Source organism: Oryctolagus cuniculus, chromosome 9, assembly GCF_051225735.1.
Source record: "Oryctolagus cuniculus isolate XC-2025 breed Fujian yellow rabbit chromosome 9, ASM5122573v1, whole genome shotgun sequence".
NCBI lineage: Eukaryota > Metazoa > Chordata > Mammalia > Lagomorpha > Leporidae > Oryctolagus > Oryctolagus cuniculus.
This window is the reverse complement of record NC_142875.1, coordinates 98,701,915-98,724,236: the sequence shown is the minus strand read 5'-3', so window position 1 is coordinate 98,724,236 and position 22,322 is coordinate 98,701,915. Positions and strand designations below refer to the sequence as shown.

Here is a 22,322-nt window from a genome sequence, read left to right as displayed (position 1 = left end):
GCACGCCAGGAGGATGGAAAACCCCCCATCCTCTCCAGAGGTGAACTCCCTGTTTCCACAGCCCCTGTCCAGGCAAGTGGGTTTGTTTACCCCAAGGTCCGAGGGTCACGCTTTGGTCCTTTTGTTTTTGTATGCTTGCCTTGTGCCCCGGGCGTGGAGTCCAGGGAGCGATTGTCTGCCCGGATACACGTTTTCAGTCCTGATGTGTACACAGCCTCGCTCACGCAGCCAGGACCTTTCCCCTTTAGCGGCCATTTCCTAGAAATGGGACCGCCCAGTGTTGTGATTCAAACAGGGCTCATTCCCAAGGGATAATGGGGCAGGGTGGAGCTGGTAGTGTAGTGTTGGGTCTGTAACACCACACCCTGCTTCTGTCCCTGTCCCTATCTCCACTTCCCCACCTGCCTTGCGTGTTCACAGCCGTCTCGTAACTTAACGCTCATACACACCCCTGTTGGGAACTGCCTTGGAGACGGTCGGGGCAAGAGAGAGATCACCGCGGCAGCATCTGTGCAAGGCGAGTCACAGCCAGGGCAGCCTCCAAGCTGCAGAGCTGTGTGCTGTCAGCCCAGAGGAGCAGTCAGCGAGGGCAAGCCCCTGGAAGCATGGAGCCGCGTCTCCACGTCCTGAAGCAGCCCGGGGGGCCGGGGGCTGGGATAGGACGTGGAGAGGCGGCGGGCTGGGGCGGGGAGGAGGGTGTGGGGGGTGCAAAAGACTCACTGCACTTTCCATTCGGGTCCCCAAACCCCCAGAGCTCAGTATTACCAGGGTCACCTCCGTGGTAATAGCAGCCGGCAAGAGGCTGTCCCTGTGAGAGTGCGAGGTAAAGAGAAGGAGGGAAAGAGAAGGCGAGAGAAGCCCTGCTATTTTGTTTTCCATTCTCCATGTGATCGGCGTCCTCCCCCATCATCCCGAGGTGACCTACTTATCTACTCCCTTTAAAGGGAGGCGCCCTGGAAGGCAGCCCAGTCCAGGGCGGCTCTGTCTGCGTCTCAGAGAGGCAAGTTCTTTAAAAAGGGAAACCCAGAGACTGCAGAACTGGGGGACAAGGTAGTGGGGAGATTGGGGAAGAAAAGAAATGGAGGGTAGCAGAACCAGAGGGGAGTCTCTGGTGGTGTGCCTTGGGGCCATCCAGACGGATTCAGGGCATGACTAAGGGGAAAAGAGTAGAGAGAGGGGCGGACCTGTGACGCCGGCATCCCATATCGCAACGCCTGGGTTCAAGTCCAGGCTCCATTTCCAATCACAGTGCAGACCCTGGGTGGCAGACTTGGGTCCCTGCCACGTGCATGGGAGACCCAGATTGAGTTCCTGGCTCCTGGCTCCTGGCTTTGGCTTGGCTCAGCCTCAGCTGTTGCAGGCATAAGGAGAATGAACCAATGGATGGAAGATGACACTCTGTGCTTTTCAAATAAATAAAATTTTCTAAAAAAAAAAAAAAAGAAGAAGAAGAAGAAGAAGAGTAGAGGCAGCAGCAGATGTCAGCTTCTGGAGAGAATGTACAAACAAATAATAAGACCTCAGCTCTTGAATGTTTACCACTCTGGGCCTCCAACTCGCTGAGCTGCTATCTGATCTCCGAACCCCAGCTTCCTTGTGTGCAAAATGAGGGTAATTTCTGCCTCCGAAGAGTGATGAAAAGACTTTTTTACCCTGCTGTGTCTTTCGAGAGAAAACGCAACCACGGCGCGTCCATCCCACATCCTATTCTGTCACTACAGTTCATCTTGCTGAATTCTGCGAAGAATGTACAAAGGCACTTCCAAAGTTCATGGCAAATGGAACTGAAAGATAAGTCTATTTTAGTGCACAGAGTTTTTTGAAATCTATGCCTACAAGGGAAAAAAATTATTCACGACTCTCAAAAAATGTGAAAACCAAAATAAACTTTGAATCTTACTTTCCATGAACTTTTGGAAGTACCCTCGTATCATGCCCACTTTCCCAGCAGGGGATCTGGGGTTCAGAGAAGAGAAATCACCTGTGCACAGTCACACAGCTGGCACGTGCAGAGCCGAGGTTCTCATCAGGCTCAGGGCCTCCCCTACGCTGGCATTAATGAGAAACGATTTCACAAGACCCTGTCCCCGAATCTTAGGTAAATTTAGGCCACTGAGTCAGATTGGCACTGGAGAAATCAAAGAATAACCGGGTCATATAATGCAAACATTTTAGGCTAATCTTGGCACTGAGGCGAGATTGCCTCGTAGCCTGGAAGACAGTAATTGCCTCTCTGGCCTCCAGCTGCAGAGGCACCAGTCTGGCCTATCTCCAGTCCATTCTCCTCCCAACCACAGAGAACATATTCCTCCCTGTCATTGGTTCCCAGCTGCCCTCAGGATTATGTCCAAACCCAACATGGCCAGAGCCTGTCTTGTCCTTGGTGAGTCCTACTCCATTTTGTTTTTGTTTTTATATGAAAGGTAGAGACACACACAGAGAGAGAGAAAGAACAGATATGCAGAGAGGCAAAGATCTTCCGTCTGCTGCTTCACTCCCCAAATGCCTACAACAGCCTGGGATGGGCCAAGGACAAAGCTGGGAGCCAAGAACTCATCCGGAGTCTCCACAAGGGTGGCAAGGAGCCAACATCTTCAGCCATCACCTGCTGCCTCACAGAGTGTACCTTAGCAGGAAGTTTGAACTGGGAGTGAAGCCAGGACTCAAACCCATGAACTCCTATGGATTCTCCCCATTTTTGATCAAATATTAAAATACACCCATAGCATTCAGTAAATAGGGACTTTTTTCACATAAAAATTTCAAAGGCTTTTTTAAACTCAGTATTTTTTTATTTTTTTGCTTTTTTTAAAAGATGTATTTATTTATTTATTTGAGAGACAGAGTTACAGACAGAGAGAGGGAAAGACAGAGAGAGAGGTCTTCCATCTGCTGGTTCACTCCCCAAATAGCCTCAATGGCTATAGCTGGGCCTATCTGAAGCCAAAAGCCAGAAGCTTCTTCCAGGTCTCCCATGTGGTGCAGGGGCCCAAGGACTTGGGCCATCTTCCACTGCTTTCCTAGGCCATAGCAGAGAGCTGGATTGGAAGAGGAGCAGCTGGGACTCGAACCTGTGCCCATATGGGATGCCAGGCGGAAGTTTAGCCCACTATACCACAGTGCAGGCCCTAGGATCTTTTTTTTTTTTTTAAAGGCTTACTTACTCATTTTAAAGGCAGAGTTACAGAGAGGGGGAGACAGGAACAGAGAAAAGAGATCTTTCATCCACTGGTTCACTCCCCAAATGGCTGAAATGATTGGGGCTGGGCCTGGCTGAAGCCAGGAGCCAGGATTCCATCTTGGTCTCCCACATGGGTATCAGGGGTCCATCTTCCACTGTCTTTCCAAGTACATTAGCAGGGCGCTGGATCAGAAGCGAATTGCCAGGACTCCAGCTGGCACTCTGATATAGGATGCCAGCATCGCAGGTAGTGGCTTAACTTGCTGTGCCACCGAAAGGACTTTCAGTGATATGATTTTTGAGTTACTGACTTAGATGTTCAGTTTTCATATGTAGGTGGAAATTAAATTTTTTTTCAGGTCTCAAAGAATAGCACTTGGAATCTTTGGAAAGCTCGTAGCTCCAAGTCCTGGGCACCTAGTGCCTCACGGGCAGAACAGGCCTGTGTGTAGCTCCTGCCCACATTCCTTGCATGCCAGGCTTCTTATAAATACTGTTTCCTGCCTCAAACTTTGTTTCTCCTTCTTCTACAACTGCACATGGCCCACACTATGCTCTCCTTTCTCATTGCCCTGCAGTCTGTTTATTTTAACATAAGTTCATATATACTCAACCTCTCAGTTTCCTCATCTGTAAAATGGGAATGAGAGTGGTACCTAGTTCATAAAGCCATTAAGAAGATAAAATAACACAAAGCATGATCCAAGGACCCTCACCTGGGAGCTTATTAGACTATAGACTCTCAGGCTCCACCCCAACAGAGCAGATCAGAACCTGCATTTAACAAGATCCCCAGGTGATTCATATGCATATTTAAGTTTGAGTAATGCTGCATTCACATACATAGAACAATGCCAGTTACATAATGAACACTCAATACATGATAGCCAACATTGGTGCTACTACTGTCATGATTACTAAAGCTCAGGATTTTAAAAAATTATTTATTTTGAAGGGGAGAGGGAGAGAGCGAGATCTCCCATCTGCTGGTTCCTTCCACAAACGCTTGCAATAGCTGGGACTGGGCCAGGTCAAAACCAGGAGCCAGGAACTCAATCCAGAATTCCTACATGGATGGCAGGGACCCAAGCCCTTGAGCCATCACCTGCTGCCTGCCAGGGTGTGCATTAGCAGGAAGCTGGAATCAGGAGCACAGCTGGGACTCAAACAAAGACACTCTGATATGGGCAGCCCTGAAGATCAGACTTCTACAATTGTCTCTCGTTTCCTTCTTGCCTTATTTTAACTTCCAGACTCTAGTTCACTGGCACCCTGGGAGCTGGACCGTGCCATTGAGTTAACTGCTGAAGTCCCAGTCGAGATACGGCCCCTGCATTCAGCTACCTTTCTCCCCGCTACAGCGGGAGACCTAGGGAAACACGTAGTCACAATGTGCGATGTGACAGGGTCTATCAAAAGGGAAGTAGAGGTGCTGGTGGGGGCTTGTGCGCTCAAGGATCTCCCTCCGGAGTGGCAAATCATTGTGTGTGTGTGTGTGTGTGTGCTTAATTTTAGAAATGTATTTATCTTCATTTTATTTGAAAGGCAGAGAGACAGAGACAAAAATCTTCCATTTGCTGGTTCATTCCCCCAAATGCCCAGAACAGCGAGGGCTGGGCCAGACTGAGGCCAGGAACCCTGAAGTCCATCGGGGTCTCCCATGTGATATCACTGGCTGCTTCCCAGAGAGTGCACTAGCAAGCAGCTGACATAGGAAGCACGGCCAGGATACCCAGGCAAACAGTGTGTACTTGAATGAGAGACGGGGAGGGGCTTCCAAGAGAGACAGAGGAGAAAGCCGACCTCTTTGGGCAGATGGCAGAGTAGCTGTGGAAAGAGGTGGCTCAAATTGCCGTCACCTGTGGGGACGTTCTGTTGGGGGAGGGGCTATCCAAAGGCATTTTATGTGACTGCTCTTGCTGTTTGCTCCCCACGCAAACAAGAGACCCTGCAGTATGTGCCTTGCTTGGTGTCGTCTGGTGTGAAGCCAAGTCGCAAAGAAACCTCGGCTTCGGTCCCTTCGTGCAAAGCAGAGCTTCCGATAGCTGTGAAAATCCGAATCTCCCAGAGCCTCGGCGTCCTCGGCTTCAGGCCTGGGATGAGGGGACAGCCCCTCGCGGGGTGCTCCCGAGGGTTAAGAGGAGCTGCTGTGGTGTCGGGGCCCGGAGCGCCGTCGCCTACTGAAACAGCGCCCCCTTTACCGAGCTTGTGGACCGCGCAGCCGCCGGCGGGATGCAGGCCCGCCAGCGCTGCTTCCGAGGGCTTCCAAACACCGCCCTCCTGGGCTCCCCGAAACCGGGGCTGGGACGCCGAGGTGCGCAAGCAGGAAGGGAGGGGGTTGCTCAGGGTCCCAGGAACGGTGGTTTGGAAGGGAAGAAAGAGCCAGGGTTGAAGAGTCCCAAGGAGCCAGAGCGACCGACCCAGGGCGGCCTTGGAGAGCCCGCCCTTCAGGGCACATTCCTTGGCGACGGCCTCGGTGGGAAGGGGAATATTCTTTTCCGGAGGGCGGGCTGTGGCCTCCGGGGGCTTTTTGGGCACAGCTGGCCCTCCCCTGCCCACACTGGCAGGGAGTGACCCCAGTACATGCTGGCCCCCGCTGGCTCGGAGGAGGAAGGCGGAGCGCGCCGAGGGAGGAGCCGCCCGGCGTGCGCGCGTGGGCGGAGTGTGGCCCCCGGCGGGCCGCCCGCGGGTTCCGAGAGCCCGGAGCGGTCCTGGCTGTGCCGATGCCGCAGGGCCCACGGTCCAGGGCAGCTGATCCCACCCGGCCCCGCGGCCTGCCCGGCTGGGCCTTGAGTTTTGGTTATGTGGCGTTATGGCTTCCTTCCCCTGCATAAGGCAGCAACCCCCACGCCTCGGCACACCCCCCTCCCACAACGGCGCGGCTCCAAGGAGGGCACCGGAGGCTGGGCAGGGCCAGAGCTGAGCGCCCAGGGCAGGGCGCCTCTTCCTGCCGTCCCCTGCGCACGGGTGGAGACGGGCCACGGCCAGGGCCATTTCGGTTCCTTTTTTCGCAGAAAGGCCCTTGGTTTCCTGCAGTTGCCCCTGCAGGCTTCCTTTAGGTGGTGAGCAATAGCAGCCGCCACTTTCAGAGCGCTGTGTATCAAGCAGGCATCTTACAGAGCCGTTCCTCTCGGACTTTTTTCAGGGTAGCGGTGTAGGTGCCATCACCCCAATTTGCAGATGACAGACCTTGAAGTTCAGAGGACTTACCTGCTCAAGGCCACAGCTAGGAAGTGGCCGCCTCCCCGCGAGGCCTCTTTAGGACCATGAAGAAGGGGGCGCCCTACGAGGTCCTACCCTGACACTGTGATGTGGTCATTTCTGGGCCGGGCTAGGAAGTAGCCTGGCTCTAGGGCAGGCCGTGTTAGAAAAAAATGTCCCCACAACTCCTGACCCTCAGCACTAGTGGTCTGTCAGAACCTGGAGTTCTTTGAGAAGCATCCTGGCTTGGGGCACATTCTTCCTCCTGTCCTCATGACCCCTGCCTGCTCCTTTCAACCTGTAGAGAAAACAAGCCTTTGCTGTTGTCAGGGCTTCTCGCAGTTGCAACCTAACTGCAGATCGACCTGGAGAAGAAGGAAGGTCAGGGGCAGGAGAAAGAGACACAGGGAGGCCCTGGGTGCAGCCGCTGGGCAGAGCTCAGTGTGGCCAAGGACAATACTCTCCCAGGCCCTATCCTTCCCTGCCCCAGCAGAATCATCCGTGTGCCCCCAAAAGCCCCTTCCGAGCAAGAGGGAAAGTTTGCTTGCAAAGCTGTAAGTGGTGGTTTCCAAAGCCAGAGAGCATTATGCACAGGGGAGGCATCAGTGGGGCTATGGCTGCTTATAATATTTATGATTTGAAAATAGTACAAGCAAATTGGCAAATCATTTCACCTCATAAATATGATTACATAAGAGGAAAGCCTGACACCATTCAGAGGACCCATACCTTAAGATCTTTAGGCCGGCGCTGTGGCTCAATAGGCTAATCCTCCGCCTGTGGCGCTGGCATACAGGGTTCTAGTCCTGGTCGGGGCACCGGATTCTGTCCCTGCTGCCCCTCTTCCAGGCCAGCTCTCTGCTGTGGCCCTGGAGTGCAGTGGAGGATGGCCCAAGTCCTTGGGCCCTGCACCCCATGGGAGACCAGGAGAAGTACCTGGCTCCTGCCATCGGATCAGCATGGTGCGCTGGCCGCAGCGCGCTGGCCGCGGCGGCCATTGGAGAGTGAACCAACGGCAAAGGAAGACCTTTCTCTCTCTCTCTCACTGTCCACTCTGCCTGTCAAAAAAAAAAAATTAAAAAAAAAAAACAGGCTGTGGAGAGGAAGAATGGACAGTACCAGGCACCTGGGAAGAATTAATGACCTTGGTTAAGGCTTTAGGCCACAGGGTGATTGAGGGGTCTGAGCAGCCCACAGCTCTGTAGCTGCAGGGCAAATTTTATGGGAAGATTTGCACTTTGATTTTTCTCAAACCAGAAGCTCTAGTGCCTACTCTTTTTTTTTTTCTTTACCATTTTATTTCCACTTTGTAAAAGAAGGACTCTGGCTGCGATGGTTCCTAAGGTGCCCCCAAATTGGGAAGCTCCTGACTCCAGCGATATTTTCATTAAGTGGTGCTCAACTCCTCCATCTCACCAGTGTGTTAATCATCTGACTAACTGCTCAGCTTTCCTGCTGTATGAGATCATCACTGCCAGTTCCAAGTGCTGTTGGCTGCCAGAGAGCAAACATTCCACATGTGTGAACTGGGCATACATCGAGTTGTGACAGTAGGCCTGAAAATTTGAGGGGTGCTCATTTAATCTGAAATGGCGCTCAACACAGTGTCATAGCCAGCTCACTCTTGGGGAACTTGGGCCTGGGCCCTTCTAACTCGCTCCAAGTAGCATCAGTCTTAATGTCTGAGGGCTTTGGGGAGCCAGGAGTCAGCGTCCTAGAAACCTTCTGTTGATGCCTATATCTGTCAGAAGTTGCCAGGGCTGTCCCCCCAGGCTCGAGGAGGTGGGGCTTATTACCCCAGACCATTGTCAAAGCTGCCGTTCTACTTGATAGGATCTACAGTTGGGGCCAAACCCATCCTTGGGAGGCACTTGCCAGAGAATCTATGTTTATCACCTGACTAAGCACAGGCACAGCAAATGGCCGTGTTCTCTCAGGAGCTACCCACGCATAGTTTCCAGGAGGCATCAGCACCTTCTTCTAAGTACCTCAGACCTTCACATCCATAGATGGAGCGAGCCATAGGTTAGGGTGTGGACTATTTTTTTCCTTTTCAGCAAATTCCTTCACATCATTGACACAGATTCAAGATGTAGAAATAAAGGAAAGGGAGGGAAAGGGATGGGAAAGAACCACATCGATTGAGCTCTTTTTGCAGGGTGGTTAAGGGCACAGGCTCCAGGGCTGGACTGCTCGGGTTTGAATCCTGCTCTGCTGCTTCCTTGCTGTTCTGTCCAGTTTAGGGCAAATTAGTTACCCTCTCTGTGCCTCTGTTTCTCCTAAGATTGTTGTGTGACCTGAGTTAATTCATGGCAAGAACTAACTACAATGCCTACCCCATGTAAGTGTGGCTATTGATTATGGAGAGTCCTATGCTGACTGCCTTATACTCAACATTACTTAACATTAGCTACCATTCTTTTGTAAAGGAAAATACAAGATTACTATGTTCTGCTCTACTAGTTTATATCGAATGTCTGTTACTAGGAATGTACAAGTGGTTTTCAAAAAGACCGTGGAGGAGCAGCTGTTGTGGTACAGTAGGTTAAGCTGCAGTTTGGGATGCCTGCATCCCACGCTGGAGTGCTGGCTGCTCCACACTTCTGATCCAGCTTCCTGCTAATGTACCTAGGAGGCAGCAGATGATGGCCCAAGTGCTGGGGGTCTTGCCAACCTGTAAAGGACCTGAATGGTGTTCCTGACTCCTGCCTATGACCTGTCCTAGCCCTGGGCATTTGGGGGAATGAACCAACTGATGGAAGATATTTTTTCTCTCTCTCTCTCTCTCTGCTTTCAAATACATTAAAAAAGTTTAATGGAAAATTCATATTATCAAATATCCATGAATTTCAAATTAGTTTTGAAATAAACTTATCATTTAAAAAAAATAAAGCTTGTTTATAAAATCAACTTATCTTTTAATTCCATTTTCTATGAATTTTGTGACGCTCCCTAGGATGTGAGAAAGAAAATAAGCAGGTGTAGACCAGGCTCTTGTTTCTTCTGCATGTCTCTCCTGTATGCAGGGTTTCAGTCTGTGCTTATTGCCTATTTTTTAACATAAAAATGTGAATTGGACATAGCTGCATGTCAAAAATTATTTATTTATTTATGTTGAAAGGCAGAGACAGGCAGACACATACACAAACACACACACACACACACACACAACACACACACACACAGTTAGTGAACCATTCTCTGGTTCACTCTCCAAATGCCCAAAATAGCTAAGATTGGGCCAGGCCAAAGCCAGGAGCTGGGAACTCAAACTGAGTCTCCTACATAAGGGTCAGGAACCCAAGTCATCACCTGCTGCCTCCTGGGGTCTCCATTAGCAGGAAGGTGGAATTAGGAGCAGTGCCAGGGATCAAACCCAGGCCTCTAATACGGGATCCAAGCATCCCAAGCAGCACCTTAACTGCCACACCGAATACCTGCCACTATTTCTGACTGTTACGGAGTGTATACTCGGGATTAAATACTGTATTATCTACATGTTGCCATATTGATCGAGTATCTGCTGTTTACCATGGACTGAATGTGGGAGGGAGCATGGGTGGTGAAGGCCCATAGACCTTGAAGTTTGTAATTTAGGGGAGGAACCCAAGACTTAAGGTGAAATAATCAGAGACCGATACACGAAGCTACATAATAAAATATTAAAGGGAACTCAGAGTGAAGTGTCAGTGCTAATGTAGTGCCCAGTGGCCAGTGAGAAGACCCACTGTAATAGGCAGAACAGCACCTGTATATGAGTACACAGGAGCAGAGGGCCTGCCTCCTGGAAACCCTGGCTGGAGCAGATAGGAAATTTACCCTCTGGATCTTCAGCTCTTTGAAAAATGACTCAAGACAAGAAGGACAAGTCTACACTCCCTTGACAAGCTGCAACAGAGCAGCCCACGGTGTCTGAGCCGGAGGTGGAATGCAGCAGGCTGGGTGCCTCTTGCAGCTTGCTCAGCATGTGGGCAGCGCCTTCCTTCTGAAGCGGTACAGGGGGCCACTCTGACTCCTTCTCACGTAGACCTGGTACAAACGGTGCAGGGCCCTGAAGCACAGTGAGCCTACTCAGGAAGCCCGAATGGAACTCCCCTTTTGAGCTCCTTAATCCTTTGTTTGGCCCTGATTCCTTGGGAAGAACTCACAGGTCTGTGAGAACGGTTGCCCCATGGGGTCACGCTGGAGACATTCTGCACTTACACGTCCACAGGCTTTTGCTCTGCTTCTTCTTACTCTGCCCCTAGGTGCTAATCACTACCACAGCCAGCAACACCTGGTTGCCACAAAGACTTGGGCTGTGCCAAAGCCCACACTTGTCATTGCTGCCTCCATGCCTCGCCTGATAGTGTTTTAATATCTTAGTGGGGCTGACCTTTTATGCTCCATACCTGCCCATTGATGCACTATAGTCAGCTAATAGGAAAGCATTTACGAGATACCCCTGTGTTATTTGGCTATGTACAAAGCATGAAGTTTGAAACTTTGGATAGGGAAGGTTAGAAGAAAAGTGAGAAGTGGCCTTGACTTTGAGAGTTTACAATCTTGATATACAGAAGAATGCAACACAGCAGATTCTGCAGTGGTCAAGGTAGGGGACATGGACAGTAAGAGGGCACTTCAAAAATTCACATAAAAATGGAATTAAAAGATAGGTTTACTTGGTTTCCAAATTTTTGAAATCCATGCAAACAATAGGTCATGGAAAATGTATATGATGAAAAACCTGCATGTGGATTTCAAGACTTTTTTTTTTGCATCTAAGTAAACCCATTTTGAAACTCCATTTTAAATGAACTTTAAAAAAATTTTTTAAAGATTTATTTATTTGAAAGGTAGAGTTACAGAGAGGCAGAAGCAGAGAGACAGGGATGGAAAGAGAGAGAAGTCTTCCATTCACTGGTTCACTCCCCAAATGGCTGCAACAGCCAGGCCTGGGCTAGGCCAAAGCCAGGAGCTTTTTCCAGGTCTCCCTCGTGGGTGCAGGGGCCCTAGTACTTGGGCCATCTTCTTACTGCTTTTCCAGGCCGTAACAGAGAGCTGGACTGAAAGATGATTGGTGCCCACATGGGATGCTGGCACTGCAGGCGGTGACTTTGCCTGCTGTGGCGTGGTGCCGGCCCCTTACATGAACTTTTTGAAGCGCCTGCCTGTGTGCTGTGGGAGAGCACAGCAGCAAGACCTGGGCAGGAATGTGAGGGGCCACCAATGCCAGAAAGAAGCCTGTACTCCCATCGGCCCAGTAAGCTGCACAGCCCCTCTGGGATCTGCGGGGAGTGAGTTCCATAAAGCAGGATGAACCAGTGTGGCCATTTCATCAACACTATGTTCAGAGTCACGGAAAGTCAGTATTCCCTGGATCATTTGGGAACCAAAATGACTAGCCCTCGTGGTCCTCTTTTTTTTTTCCAACACCAAAAAATGGAAAGATGAGCACATTGACAACATTTTACATTCCTCACCTATAGGCATTGGTTTTGCAATATTTACTATTTCTATGTAGAGGTACACATTTTTTTCCATTTGAAATTTGCAGACATAATCCCCAATGAATACTTCAGTATCTATCTCCTAGAAAGAGTGTTATCCTACACAACCCCACTATCACTCTGAAAAAACTCAACAATAATGTCCCTTATAGTTTTTTCCTTTTTAAAATTAAAGTGAAATTGAGATTTACTCATTACATGGGCTGCTCCTGCCTCTTAAATCTGCTTTAACCAGTAACCACACCCCATCTCTGGCCTTTCACAATCTTGACATTTCTGAAGAGTGTAGGTAATCATTCTAGAGAATGACCCACAGTTGTGGATTTCTCCCATTTTTTCCCCTTACAATTGGATTCAGGCTTTCAAAAAAAAAAAAGAAAAAAGAAAGAAAGAAAGAAACACAAATGTGACAAAATATGGGAACACAAAATTCATCATTTTAGCCATTTTTTTCAAAGATTTATTTATTTATTTGAAAGGCAGAATTACACAGAGAGAGGAGAGGCAGAGAGAAAGAGAGGTCTTCCATCCGTTGGTTCACTCCCCAGTTGGCTGCAACGGCCAGAGCTGCACCAATCCAAAGCCAGGAGCCAGGAACTTCTTCAGTGTCTCCCACGCAGGTGCAGGGGCCCAAGTACTTGGACCATCTTCCACTGTTTTCCCAGGCTATAGCAGAGAGCTGGATTGGAAGTGAAGCAGCCGGGACTCAAACCGGCACCCATATCGGATGCCAGCACTGTAGGCGGCAGCTTTACGGGCCACACCACAGCGCCAGCCCCCATTTTAGCCTTTTTAAGTATGCCAATCAGTGGCATTAAGTATATTAACAATGTTATGCAATCGTCACCAATATCTATGTCCAGAATTTCATCTCAAACATCATTACTGTACTCATTAAATAATTCCTCATTCTTCCTTTCCCCAGTCCCTAGTAACCTCTATTCTACTTTCTCTAAGAGTTGATTTATTCTAGGTACCATGTAAATAGACTCACAATATTTGTCATTTTGTTAGGGGCTTATTTCACTTAGCATAATGTTTTCAAAGTTCATCCATAATATAGCATGTATCACAATTTCATTTCTTTTTAAGACTGCATAATATTCCATTGTACTTTGTTTATCCATTCATCTGTTGATGGACACTTACATGATTGCCAGCTTTCAGCTGTCCTGAATAATGCAGCTATGAACATTGATACACAGGTATCTATTCAAATCCTTGCTTTCAATTATTTTGGGGATATCCTTAGCAATAAAATTACTAGGTCATATGGTAACTTTAACTTTTCCAGGAACTGCCAAACTTTTTCTTTTTTAAGATTATTTATGTGAAAGGCAGAGTTATAGGAAGAGAGGGAGACATAGAGAGGGATCTTCCATTCACTGGTTCACTCCCCAAATGGCTGAAATGGCTGGGGTTAGGCCAGGCCAAAGCCAGGAGCCTTGAGCTTTTTCTAGTTCTCCCATTTGGGTGCAGGAGCCCAAGCACTTGGCCATTTTCCACTGCTTTCCCAGGCACATTAGCAGGGTACTGGATTGGAAGTGGAACAGCCAGGACTCGAACCAGTACCAAATGGGATGCCAGCATTGCAGGCAGCGAGCGGCTTTACCTTCTATGCCACAGCACAGGCCCTAATCTTTTTCACAATAGCTGTATCATTTTACATTCTCACCAGCAGTGCAAGAGGATTCCATTACTCCTCTTCCAAACTAACACTTGTTCTTTGTTTTTAGAATAATCATCCTAATGAGTTACAAATGTTGGTTTTGATTGGCATTACCCTAATGGAACACCTTTTCATGTGCTTATTGGCCATTTGGGTATCTATTCAAGTCCTTTGCCTATGTTTGAATTAGGTCTTTTTTATTATTAAGTTATAGTTATTTATTTGTTCTGGATATTAATCCTTTATTAGATAGAGTATTTGCAAATATCCCCCTTCCCGCCCCGTTCTGTGCCTTCCTTTCACATTTTTGATAGTGTCCTCCGATGCACAAAAGTTTTTAATTTTGATGAGACCATTGATCTTTTTTTAAAAAATAGTTATTTATTTAGTTGAAAATCAGAATTAGAGAGAGACAGGGAGAGAGAGGTCTTCCGTCAGCTGGTTCATTTCTCAAGTGGCCACAATGACCAGGGCTGAGCCAGGCCTTTGGGTGCAGAGGCCCAAGCACCTGGGCCATCTTCTGTTGCTTTTCCTATGTCATTATCAGGGAGCTGGACTGGAAGTGGAGCAGCTGGGACACGAACCAGTACCGATATGGGATGCTGGCACTGCAGGCAGAGGCTTTACCTGCTACAACACACCACCGACCCATATCTGTTTATTTCTTTCGTTGTTTGTACCTTTGCTGTCATAGCCCAGAAATCATTGCCATATCCAATGTCATGAGGATTTTCCCATTTTTTCTTCTAAGAATTTTATAATTTTAGCTCCCAAATTTCAGTCTTTTGTCCAATTAAAGTTAATTTTTGTAAATGGCATAAGAGTCAAACTTCATTATTTTATATATAGGATTATCTAGTTTTCCCAGTACTATTTGTTGAAAAGACTGTGTTTTGAGGCCAGCACTGTGGCATAGGAGGTAAAGCCAGTGCCTGCAACACCAGCATCCCATATGGATGCTGGTTCGAGTCCCTGTTGCTCCACTTCTAATCCAAGTCCCTGCTAATATGCCTGGGAAAAGCAGTGGAAAATGCCCAAGTGTTTAGCTCCTGGTTCCTGGCTTTGGGCTTGCCTAGCTCTGACCATTGTGGCCATCTGGGGAGTGAACCAGTGAATGGAATATCTCTCTCTGTCTCTCCCTCTTCTCTATAACTCTTTCAAATAAATCTTTAGAAAAAAACAAAGCCTGTCTTTCCTCAATGAATGTTAACACCCTTTTGAAAAACAATGTACAACACATGTGAGGGGTTCTATCTGGACTCTATTTCTTTTTTTTTTTTTAAGATTATTTATTTATTTGAAAGGTACAGTTACAGAGAGGAAGAGGCAGAGACAGAGAGTTGGTCTTCCACTCGCTGGTTCACTTCCCAAATGACTTTGATGGCAGAAGCCACGCCAATCTGAAGTCAGGAGCCAGGAGCTTCTTCCAGTTCTCCCACTTGGATGAAGGGGCCCAAACACTTGGGTCATTTTCCATTGCTTTCCCAGACACACCAGCAGGGAGCTGGATCAGAAGTGGAGCAGCCAGGACTCAAACCAGTGTCTGGGCTCTAATTCTATTTCACTGGTCTATACATCTGCCCTATTCCATTTAAGAAGAATGGTGGGGTCCGTGCCGTGGCTCAATAGGCTAATCTTCCACCTAGCGGCGCCGGCACACCGGGTTCTAGTCCCAGTCGGGGCGCCGGATTCTGTCCCGGTTGCCCCTCTTCCAGGCCAGCTCTCTGCTGTGACCCGGGAGTGCAGTGGAGGATGGCCCAAGTGCTTGGGCCCTGCACCCCATGGGAGACCAGGAGAAGCATCTGGCTCCTGCCTTCGGATAGGCGCGGTGCGCCAGCCACAGCGCAATGGCCGCAGCGGCCATTGGAGGGTGAACCAACAGCAAACGAAAGACCTTTCTCTCTCTCTCTCTCCACTCTGCCTGTAAAAAAAAAAAAAAAGAAGAAGAATGTGGTTTCTTCCAACCTCTTTCCCCTGCTTGTACTCACTCCTCACCCCCACCCCTCCTCCAGAGAAAGATGAGGAGGCGAAATCTTAAAGACAAAGGAATTTCATAGTATGATGCCCTGAATTTGAATGTTATGAAGAGTGCACCATTCTGGGGGTGCCCAGTTTTCAGACAAGTGAAGAAGATGTCAGAGTTCAATAAGCATTGTGTTCTTTCTTGAACTCATCCACTTACTGCCTTCGGCACAATCATTTCTCACACCACTTTCTCACAGTGTTACTAAACCTCGCGAACTTGGGTTGTCTTGTCTTGAAATCCCACACGATTGGAAAGAGATTGATTTTATGACTCTTTTAACTTTTGGAGAAACTGCACTCAATCACAGAAACTTACTGAGCACAACTGATGAGGCGGTCACACACAGTTCACAGAGGCTGGGCACCTGGCTGGGGAGGTGTGTAGTCAAGCAATGACTTGGTCATTCCTTGGAGATGGAGAGATGAAGTTTGAAATAACAAAATCTCCAAAGGTGTGGCCTTCTGGGATTGTTAAATTGTTAGATTCAGCGGTAAAGGTAAAGAATGTTGGTTTTTGCTTTGTTTTGTTTTGATTTGATTTGAGAGGTAGAGAGAGAGAGACAGAAAGTGAGAGAGAGAGCTCTCATCTGTAGGTTTACTCCCCTACATTCCCATAATGGCCAGGGCTGGGCTGGGACTAATGCTAGAAGTCAGGAATGCAAGGCAGGTCTCCCATGAGGATGGTAGGGACCCAATCACTGCAGCCATTACTGCTGGCTCCCAGGGACTGCAGTGGCAGGAGGGTGGCAACAGGAACTAAAGCCTGGAATTGAACCCTGAAATGGGACGTGGGCATCTTAACAGGTGTCTTCATCATAGGTCAAACGCCTGCCCTGAATACCAGACATTCAGATGCAAAGATGTTTGGGGACAGTGAGGTCAGACCGACTAAGGCAGAGAGTGTGTGTGTCAGTGCACAGTGCACAGTGCCCTGGGGGGTGGAGCTAACTTAGGGAGGGTTTTTAGCTAACCAGGCAAGGGCCTGTGTACTTGATTTAGGAGACAGTAGCAAGTTCTTAAATGAAAGGATTTTTTGTTTTGTTTTGTTTTGTTTTCTGGAGGAGTGAGGCACTGTTTTAGACAGACTGGTCCAGGAGGGGAGGTAAGGTGGATGGGACTAAAGGGATTAATTCAGGTCTCATAGGATTTTCCTGAAAGCAAAGCAGGTCTTTGTCCCAAGCCCAACTCCAGACCAAAGTGATTTCCCAACCTTTCTGATTGGAATCTACTGTCAGAAAATGCACTGGATCTTAGATCCTGTGAGAGCTTGCCCAAGTTCAACCCAGCCCACTAACCTTTTGTGCTAATAGCATGAAATCTCCACACTGGGTTCTGGTTTGGATTGGCACTCTCCCCGGCTTGCCAAGTTTCCAAGCTACACACAGGGCTATAATTTTAGTTTCCTCGTGTTTACAAAAGGTCAAGTTTTCTAAAGCTGTCCGTGGATCAAGTGGAATTTTTCTCCGTGGTGAAGGTGCAGGGCCACTGGTGGGCCACTGCCACTGCCCCTGGCCCGGAGAGCCTGCTGCACACTGCCTGTGCCCTGGGAGCGCTCGCTTTTCCCTCAGTTACCTGTGACTCATGCAGGCCTTTGAAGCTGCTCAGCCCAGACAGGAACGTTGAGCCGCGCCAGTTGACGATCTGGGGTCACGGAAGAGAGAGAGAGGGGGCAGGAAGTGTCTGTGGGCTGGAGTCAGGAGCTGCATGGACCCCGGCGAGCATTCCAGCGCTGGAGCTGCAGCTGGCGCCATTACGCAGCCTTCCCTGAAGCCAGGCGCTGGCCCCGTCCCCGCCACCCCCACCCTCACCTCCAACACTTCTGCCACTGGAATTTCATCAAATGGCTACTGTGTTTGGTTTTCAACCAGGAAAACAAAGAGAAGAGATTGTTTTCCTGTCTGCTTTTGCTGAGTGGAATCTCTGACTCTACTCCTCACGCCTGGGGCTGGCTGGGGCTGGCTGGGGCTCGAATCCTGAGCACACAGGACCCCCAGGGTCTCCATATCTTTTTTCCATATCCTCAGCCTGCGTTCCAACTGGATTCCGCATCCTGTCCCTCCAACTTCTGATGAGTTCTGCAGCCGATTCCCCGCTAATAGTCCACCCACTAATTGCTGCTTCAGCTGAACTCCCCCAGAGCTGAGCATCCCACCAAACATCTTGAGCTTCCTCACAAGCCGGTTATCTTCAGATCTGTGTGCCTTTCTGGAATAATTCTGAAGCGCTAAAAAAAGCCCCTTATCTCCAAGGGCACGCTCCCCAAGAGCGCGCCGCCGCCTGTAGTTCTGCTAGTTCTCTTTCTGTCTGGTTCCAGGCTGCTAGCAGTTTCAGATCACAGTTCCTGGAAAACTTTCGAGCTCAATTTTTTGTTTTGGGTTCATTGTTGTTGCTTTCCTTCTTTTTTCCTCTAATTGAAAATGGGGTGAAGACCAAGAAAGGTCAGGATTGTGGAGCACAACACAGACACACACACACAGAGAAACACACAGATACATAGACACAGTCACACACAGACACGCACGCATAGACTAGATACACACACAGAGTCACACACAGACATGCACACACACACAGACACACACAGACACGCAGACACTCACACAGAGATATACCCAGATACACACACAGTCACACACACAGACACACACAGACACGCAGACACACACACAGAGATATACCCAGATACACACACAGTCACACACAGAGACATGCACACACACTAGACACACACGTACACAGACACGCACACACAGATACAGACACAGATACATAGGCACAGCCACACACACACACAGTCACACACAGACATGCACACACACAGACATGCACACACACATAGTAGACACACAGATACACACAGATACATAGACACAAACAGTCACACAGAGACACGCAAACACAGACTAGACACACACACAGACTACACACACAATAACACACAGGCACACACACAGACTAGACACACACTATCACAGAAACACGCAGACACACAGACAGACACACACACAGAATCAGCCTTTGATCTGTGATCCCAGGGATCAGAATTTACTCTTAGGTGAGTGAATTCACAGATGCCCAGGCGTGTCCAGAACATTCCCTGATGGTTACAGACACTGGCCAGCGGAAACGTGGGGGATGGACTTCCGTTTGGTTTGCTTTCCGAGCCTTTGTCCGGACAGCATCCGCGCTGTTCCGCGCGTAGCCGCTGCTGTCTCCGAATTACCAGGTTGAGTACGATACTCCGCTGCCTGGGATTGGGCTAGAAATAGAAAATGAGCTGGCAGGCCTCTGTGCCGAAGCCGGGCCGGGCCCCTGCGGCGTCCTCCCCACTCCCCAGTGGGGCCCCGCCTCACCCCGCACGGGAAGGCGTGTTTTTTTGTTTTTGTTTTTGTTTTTTTTTTTTAATTCTTATTTCCAATGGGAAGGCGTTTTGAAATGTTCTCAAGCGCACCCTTGCTCCTTGCACACATTTGAGGAGTTCACTCTCTTCCGGGAGGGCAGCAGGTCCAAAGACGGCCGCTTCCTTCCCTGGCCCTCCCACACCTGGGTCTGTGGGCAGGGGACAGCGCTGCAGGGGGGCATGGCCTGCGGCGTGGGGCTTGGCGTGTTGCGGCTGTATTTAGAAACAGTTTTCTTGCTTATAGCAAGCAGGGGCCCACTCTGGCTATAATTATGCCTGAAGAGTCACTTTCCCTCAATAACTCTATTTTCAGGTGTTTACCACCTTCTTTCAAAAAGGAAAAAAAAAAAAAAAAAGGCTGCCGTCAAGGCAGGCAGTCTCCAGGGCATGCGCAGTCTCCGGAGGAAGGCACCTGAGAGGGCTTGGTAAAATTCCACTCTGCTCTCCTGGTACCTGGGGACAGGTACTGAGGCAGGGCCCTGGGGACAGCAGGGACTGGACTGTGTGTGACAGTCGTGTGAAGGGATCTGAAGATGTGATCCCTGGGCTGGTTCCTACCTCAGCAGACCCCTGTTTACCTCCATCCAGGTAGCAAGAGCCCAGTGGCCAGCAGAGCCACACTGCCAGCTTCCTACCCCAGGGAATTCGTTGTGTTTCCTGCTTACTGCTTGTGTGGACTTGGGCGAGTTCCTCAACCTTCAGGCCTCAGTTTTGCCATCTGCCAAATGGGAACAATGACTGTGCCTGCCTAGTCATGGGACAGTTATGAGCTTGAGCTGCATTAATACCAGCAAAGTATGTAGAGAAGGGACTGCCAGTTGATACACAAGCATTACCCTGCTTACGTTGTTTGCTCTCGCTGTCTGAAAGCGAGGAATGCTGTTGGTGATCACACTGAAGTCATTCTGCCCCAGGGACAGGAAGAGCACCCTCTGTGTGCCAGTGATGCTGGGAGGGGCTGCAGAGGGAGGAAAGACCTGCCTGCCACCCTCTGTGAGGGACAGAGGCTCCCGCAGAGGACGCGAAAGGGGGAGCTCTGCACCCCTCTTCGGCCAGGGTGAAAGGTGGTGGGACAGAGGTCAGCCAGAGGTCTGATAAGCTGTGGAGGGCCCCGCAGGCCTCTGACACACTGGCACCCAGCTCCCTGCTGAAGTGACTGCCTGTCCCCGTGGTCCTCAGGCCAGTTGTCTGCCCCCTGCTGTCTGACCCAGGACATGAAAGATGAGCTGTGGCTTTGGCAAGGCTCTCTAGAGCAGCTGATGGCCCAGCGTCTGCCCAGGATATGCTGGCTCCACCTCCAGCCTGTCTTCCTGGCCCTACACTCAGGGCAGGCCCTGGCACCCTGGTACCAGCCTTAGCCTGTATTTGGTGTACCACAGCCTTGCACCAAGTCTGCCTCTACCTCTCTTGCACTCCCAACCCATTCTAGGCGTTTATAGTGAGAATCCTCCTTGCTTTGCTGTGCCTGCCCCAGTTTGTCAAGATCTGTCCACCTCCGCGTCGCCTCCTCTGTGAAGCATTCCCTGACTGCCTGGCCTGCATCATTTTTCTTGTCCCCAGTTTCCTAGTTACCTATTCCATTCATTGGGAAAACAGAAATGCATTTCATTATACATTCTCAGGAAATATTTGAGGGCCTGATTACAAGGCACTGGGTGTGGGGGGGGAGGGGTCTGTAAAAGGAAAATATAGGACATTTCATGGAAGCTTAAAATCCAAAGGGATTAAAAAAAATTCTAAAAATTGCCTACTGCCATGTGTTGCTCCTTGGTTGGATGTTCTTATTTAACTGAATAATAACAAAGAGTGAATGGTTTTGGGGTGCTTTCTGTGGGCCAGTACTGTATTAAGTACTTTTCACAGATTATTCTATTTATGGCTATACAGTGCTATTCCTGTTTTGGAGCTAAAGAGACTAAGGTGCTAAGGGAAGCTAAGTTCCTAACCGTTGTCAGCAAGGGAAAAGCAGGCATCTGAAGCAAGCGGCCGGGGTCCACCGTTTGACTCTCAACCAGAAGGGCCGATTCTCCTGAGTGTCCGCTTTCCTGTTCAGCTGGACCGAAACTCTAACAAGGCACACACCTGGCTCAGCCTTCCGCCAGGCCCCTGCAGCACTTAGCGCGTCACTGCCGCTGTAGGTCAAGAGCATTTGCAGGTAGGAGGTGCTCAGCCATGCCTGGATACAGAGAGGAGAAGCGATTGTCCAACATTTCATGGTTCTGCAGAATAGAATTGGGATGAGACCAAGAGGCCAGGGCCCAAGCCCTGTATGGGGGAACTTAGCTCACACCGCCTCCTTGCGAACCCCGCTCTTTCTCCATGCCTCCGCTAAGTTGTTATGAATGCAGCCAGCCAGATGTGAAGTCAGCTCTATAGCAAGTACACGTGACACAGGCCCATTAGAAACAGGCCCAGAGGCCTTGTGATTTCAGAGTAATGCATGCCAGGACCAGAGAGTCCAAAATCCCTGGCCCTGGGACTTAACCTCTCATCTCAAGGACAGATTCACCCCACCTCTCAGTATTTCTCCCCATATCTGCCAAGTTACACTGAATGTATCTCTGTGGTCAGAGCAACAAGGTACCAGTCTTCATTCAAAGGGACAGATTCTTCTAAATGTTTCTTTAAAAAATTATTTATTTGAAAGAGAAAGAGATAGACAGAGATATCTCCCATCTGTTGGTTCGCTCTCCAAATGCCTGCAATAGCTGGGATTGGGCCAGGCTGAAGTTAGGAGCCTGGAACTCAATCCGAGTCTCCCACATGGGTGACAGGGACCCACCTACTTGAGCCATCATCACCTGTTGCCTCCCAGGGTGTGCATTAGCAGGAAGCTGGAATTGGAAGCGGAGCTTGGACTCCAACCCAGGCCCTCCAATAAGGGAAATGGGCATCCCTGTCCGAAATGCCTGCCATAGATTCTCCTAAATTTAGCGAAAATCTTAATCACCAACCCAGAATGTTATCATTTTTCACAGTTGCTGCTTGCCTACCTGGCACAGGAAGCTAGGGAACACTAAGAAAGACAAAATAAACCGGCTTCTTGGCCTCCCACAGTTTAGAATCTAATGAAGGACATGATTCTAGTTCTATGACACTTACCTACAGCAGGAGTCAGCGGATAATGATCATCATCTCAACCACGTATTAATTGCTTGCTTGCTGTGTCTGCGCTCATGAGTGTTTTAAAACACTTTATCTCATTCATCTGTGTAACAAGTCTGGGTGTAATTATCTGACTTCTCATACTGGGAACTTAGTCTTCAACAGAGCTGTAATTCAAGCCTAGATTCCTTTGACCTCAAAGTGCCCCTCCCCACCCTGCTGCCCTGCTCCCCGCGAGAGGCCCGGCCGCGA

General features: G+C 49.2%; 1 protein-coding gene and 1 long non-coding RNA gene across 4 annotated transcripts in view; one reads left to right on the top strand and one right to left on the bottom strand.

The window, feature by feature from the left end:
* The window catches only part of NINJ2 (ninjurin 2), a 175,441-nt gene that overhangs the window by 91,260 nt on the left and 61,859 nt on the right, over positions 1-22,322 (top strand). The gene's annotated exons all lie outside the window — the stretch shown is intronic.
* Positions 12,318-17,411, bottom strand: LOC149124680 (uncharacterized). 2 transcript variants are annotated; one of them, XR_016213441.1, is made up of 3 exons: positions 17,138-17,411; positions 15,882-16,027; positions 12,318-12,550 (listed from the first exon to the last, which is right to left on the bottom strand). It is a non-coding gene; the product is annotated as an uncharacterized LOC149124680 (long non-coding RNA). The 2 variants fall into 2 exon arrangements; XR_016213440.1 differs by lacking the exon at positions 15,882-16,027 and having other exon boundaries at positions 17,138-17,410.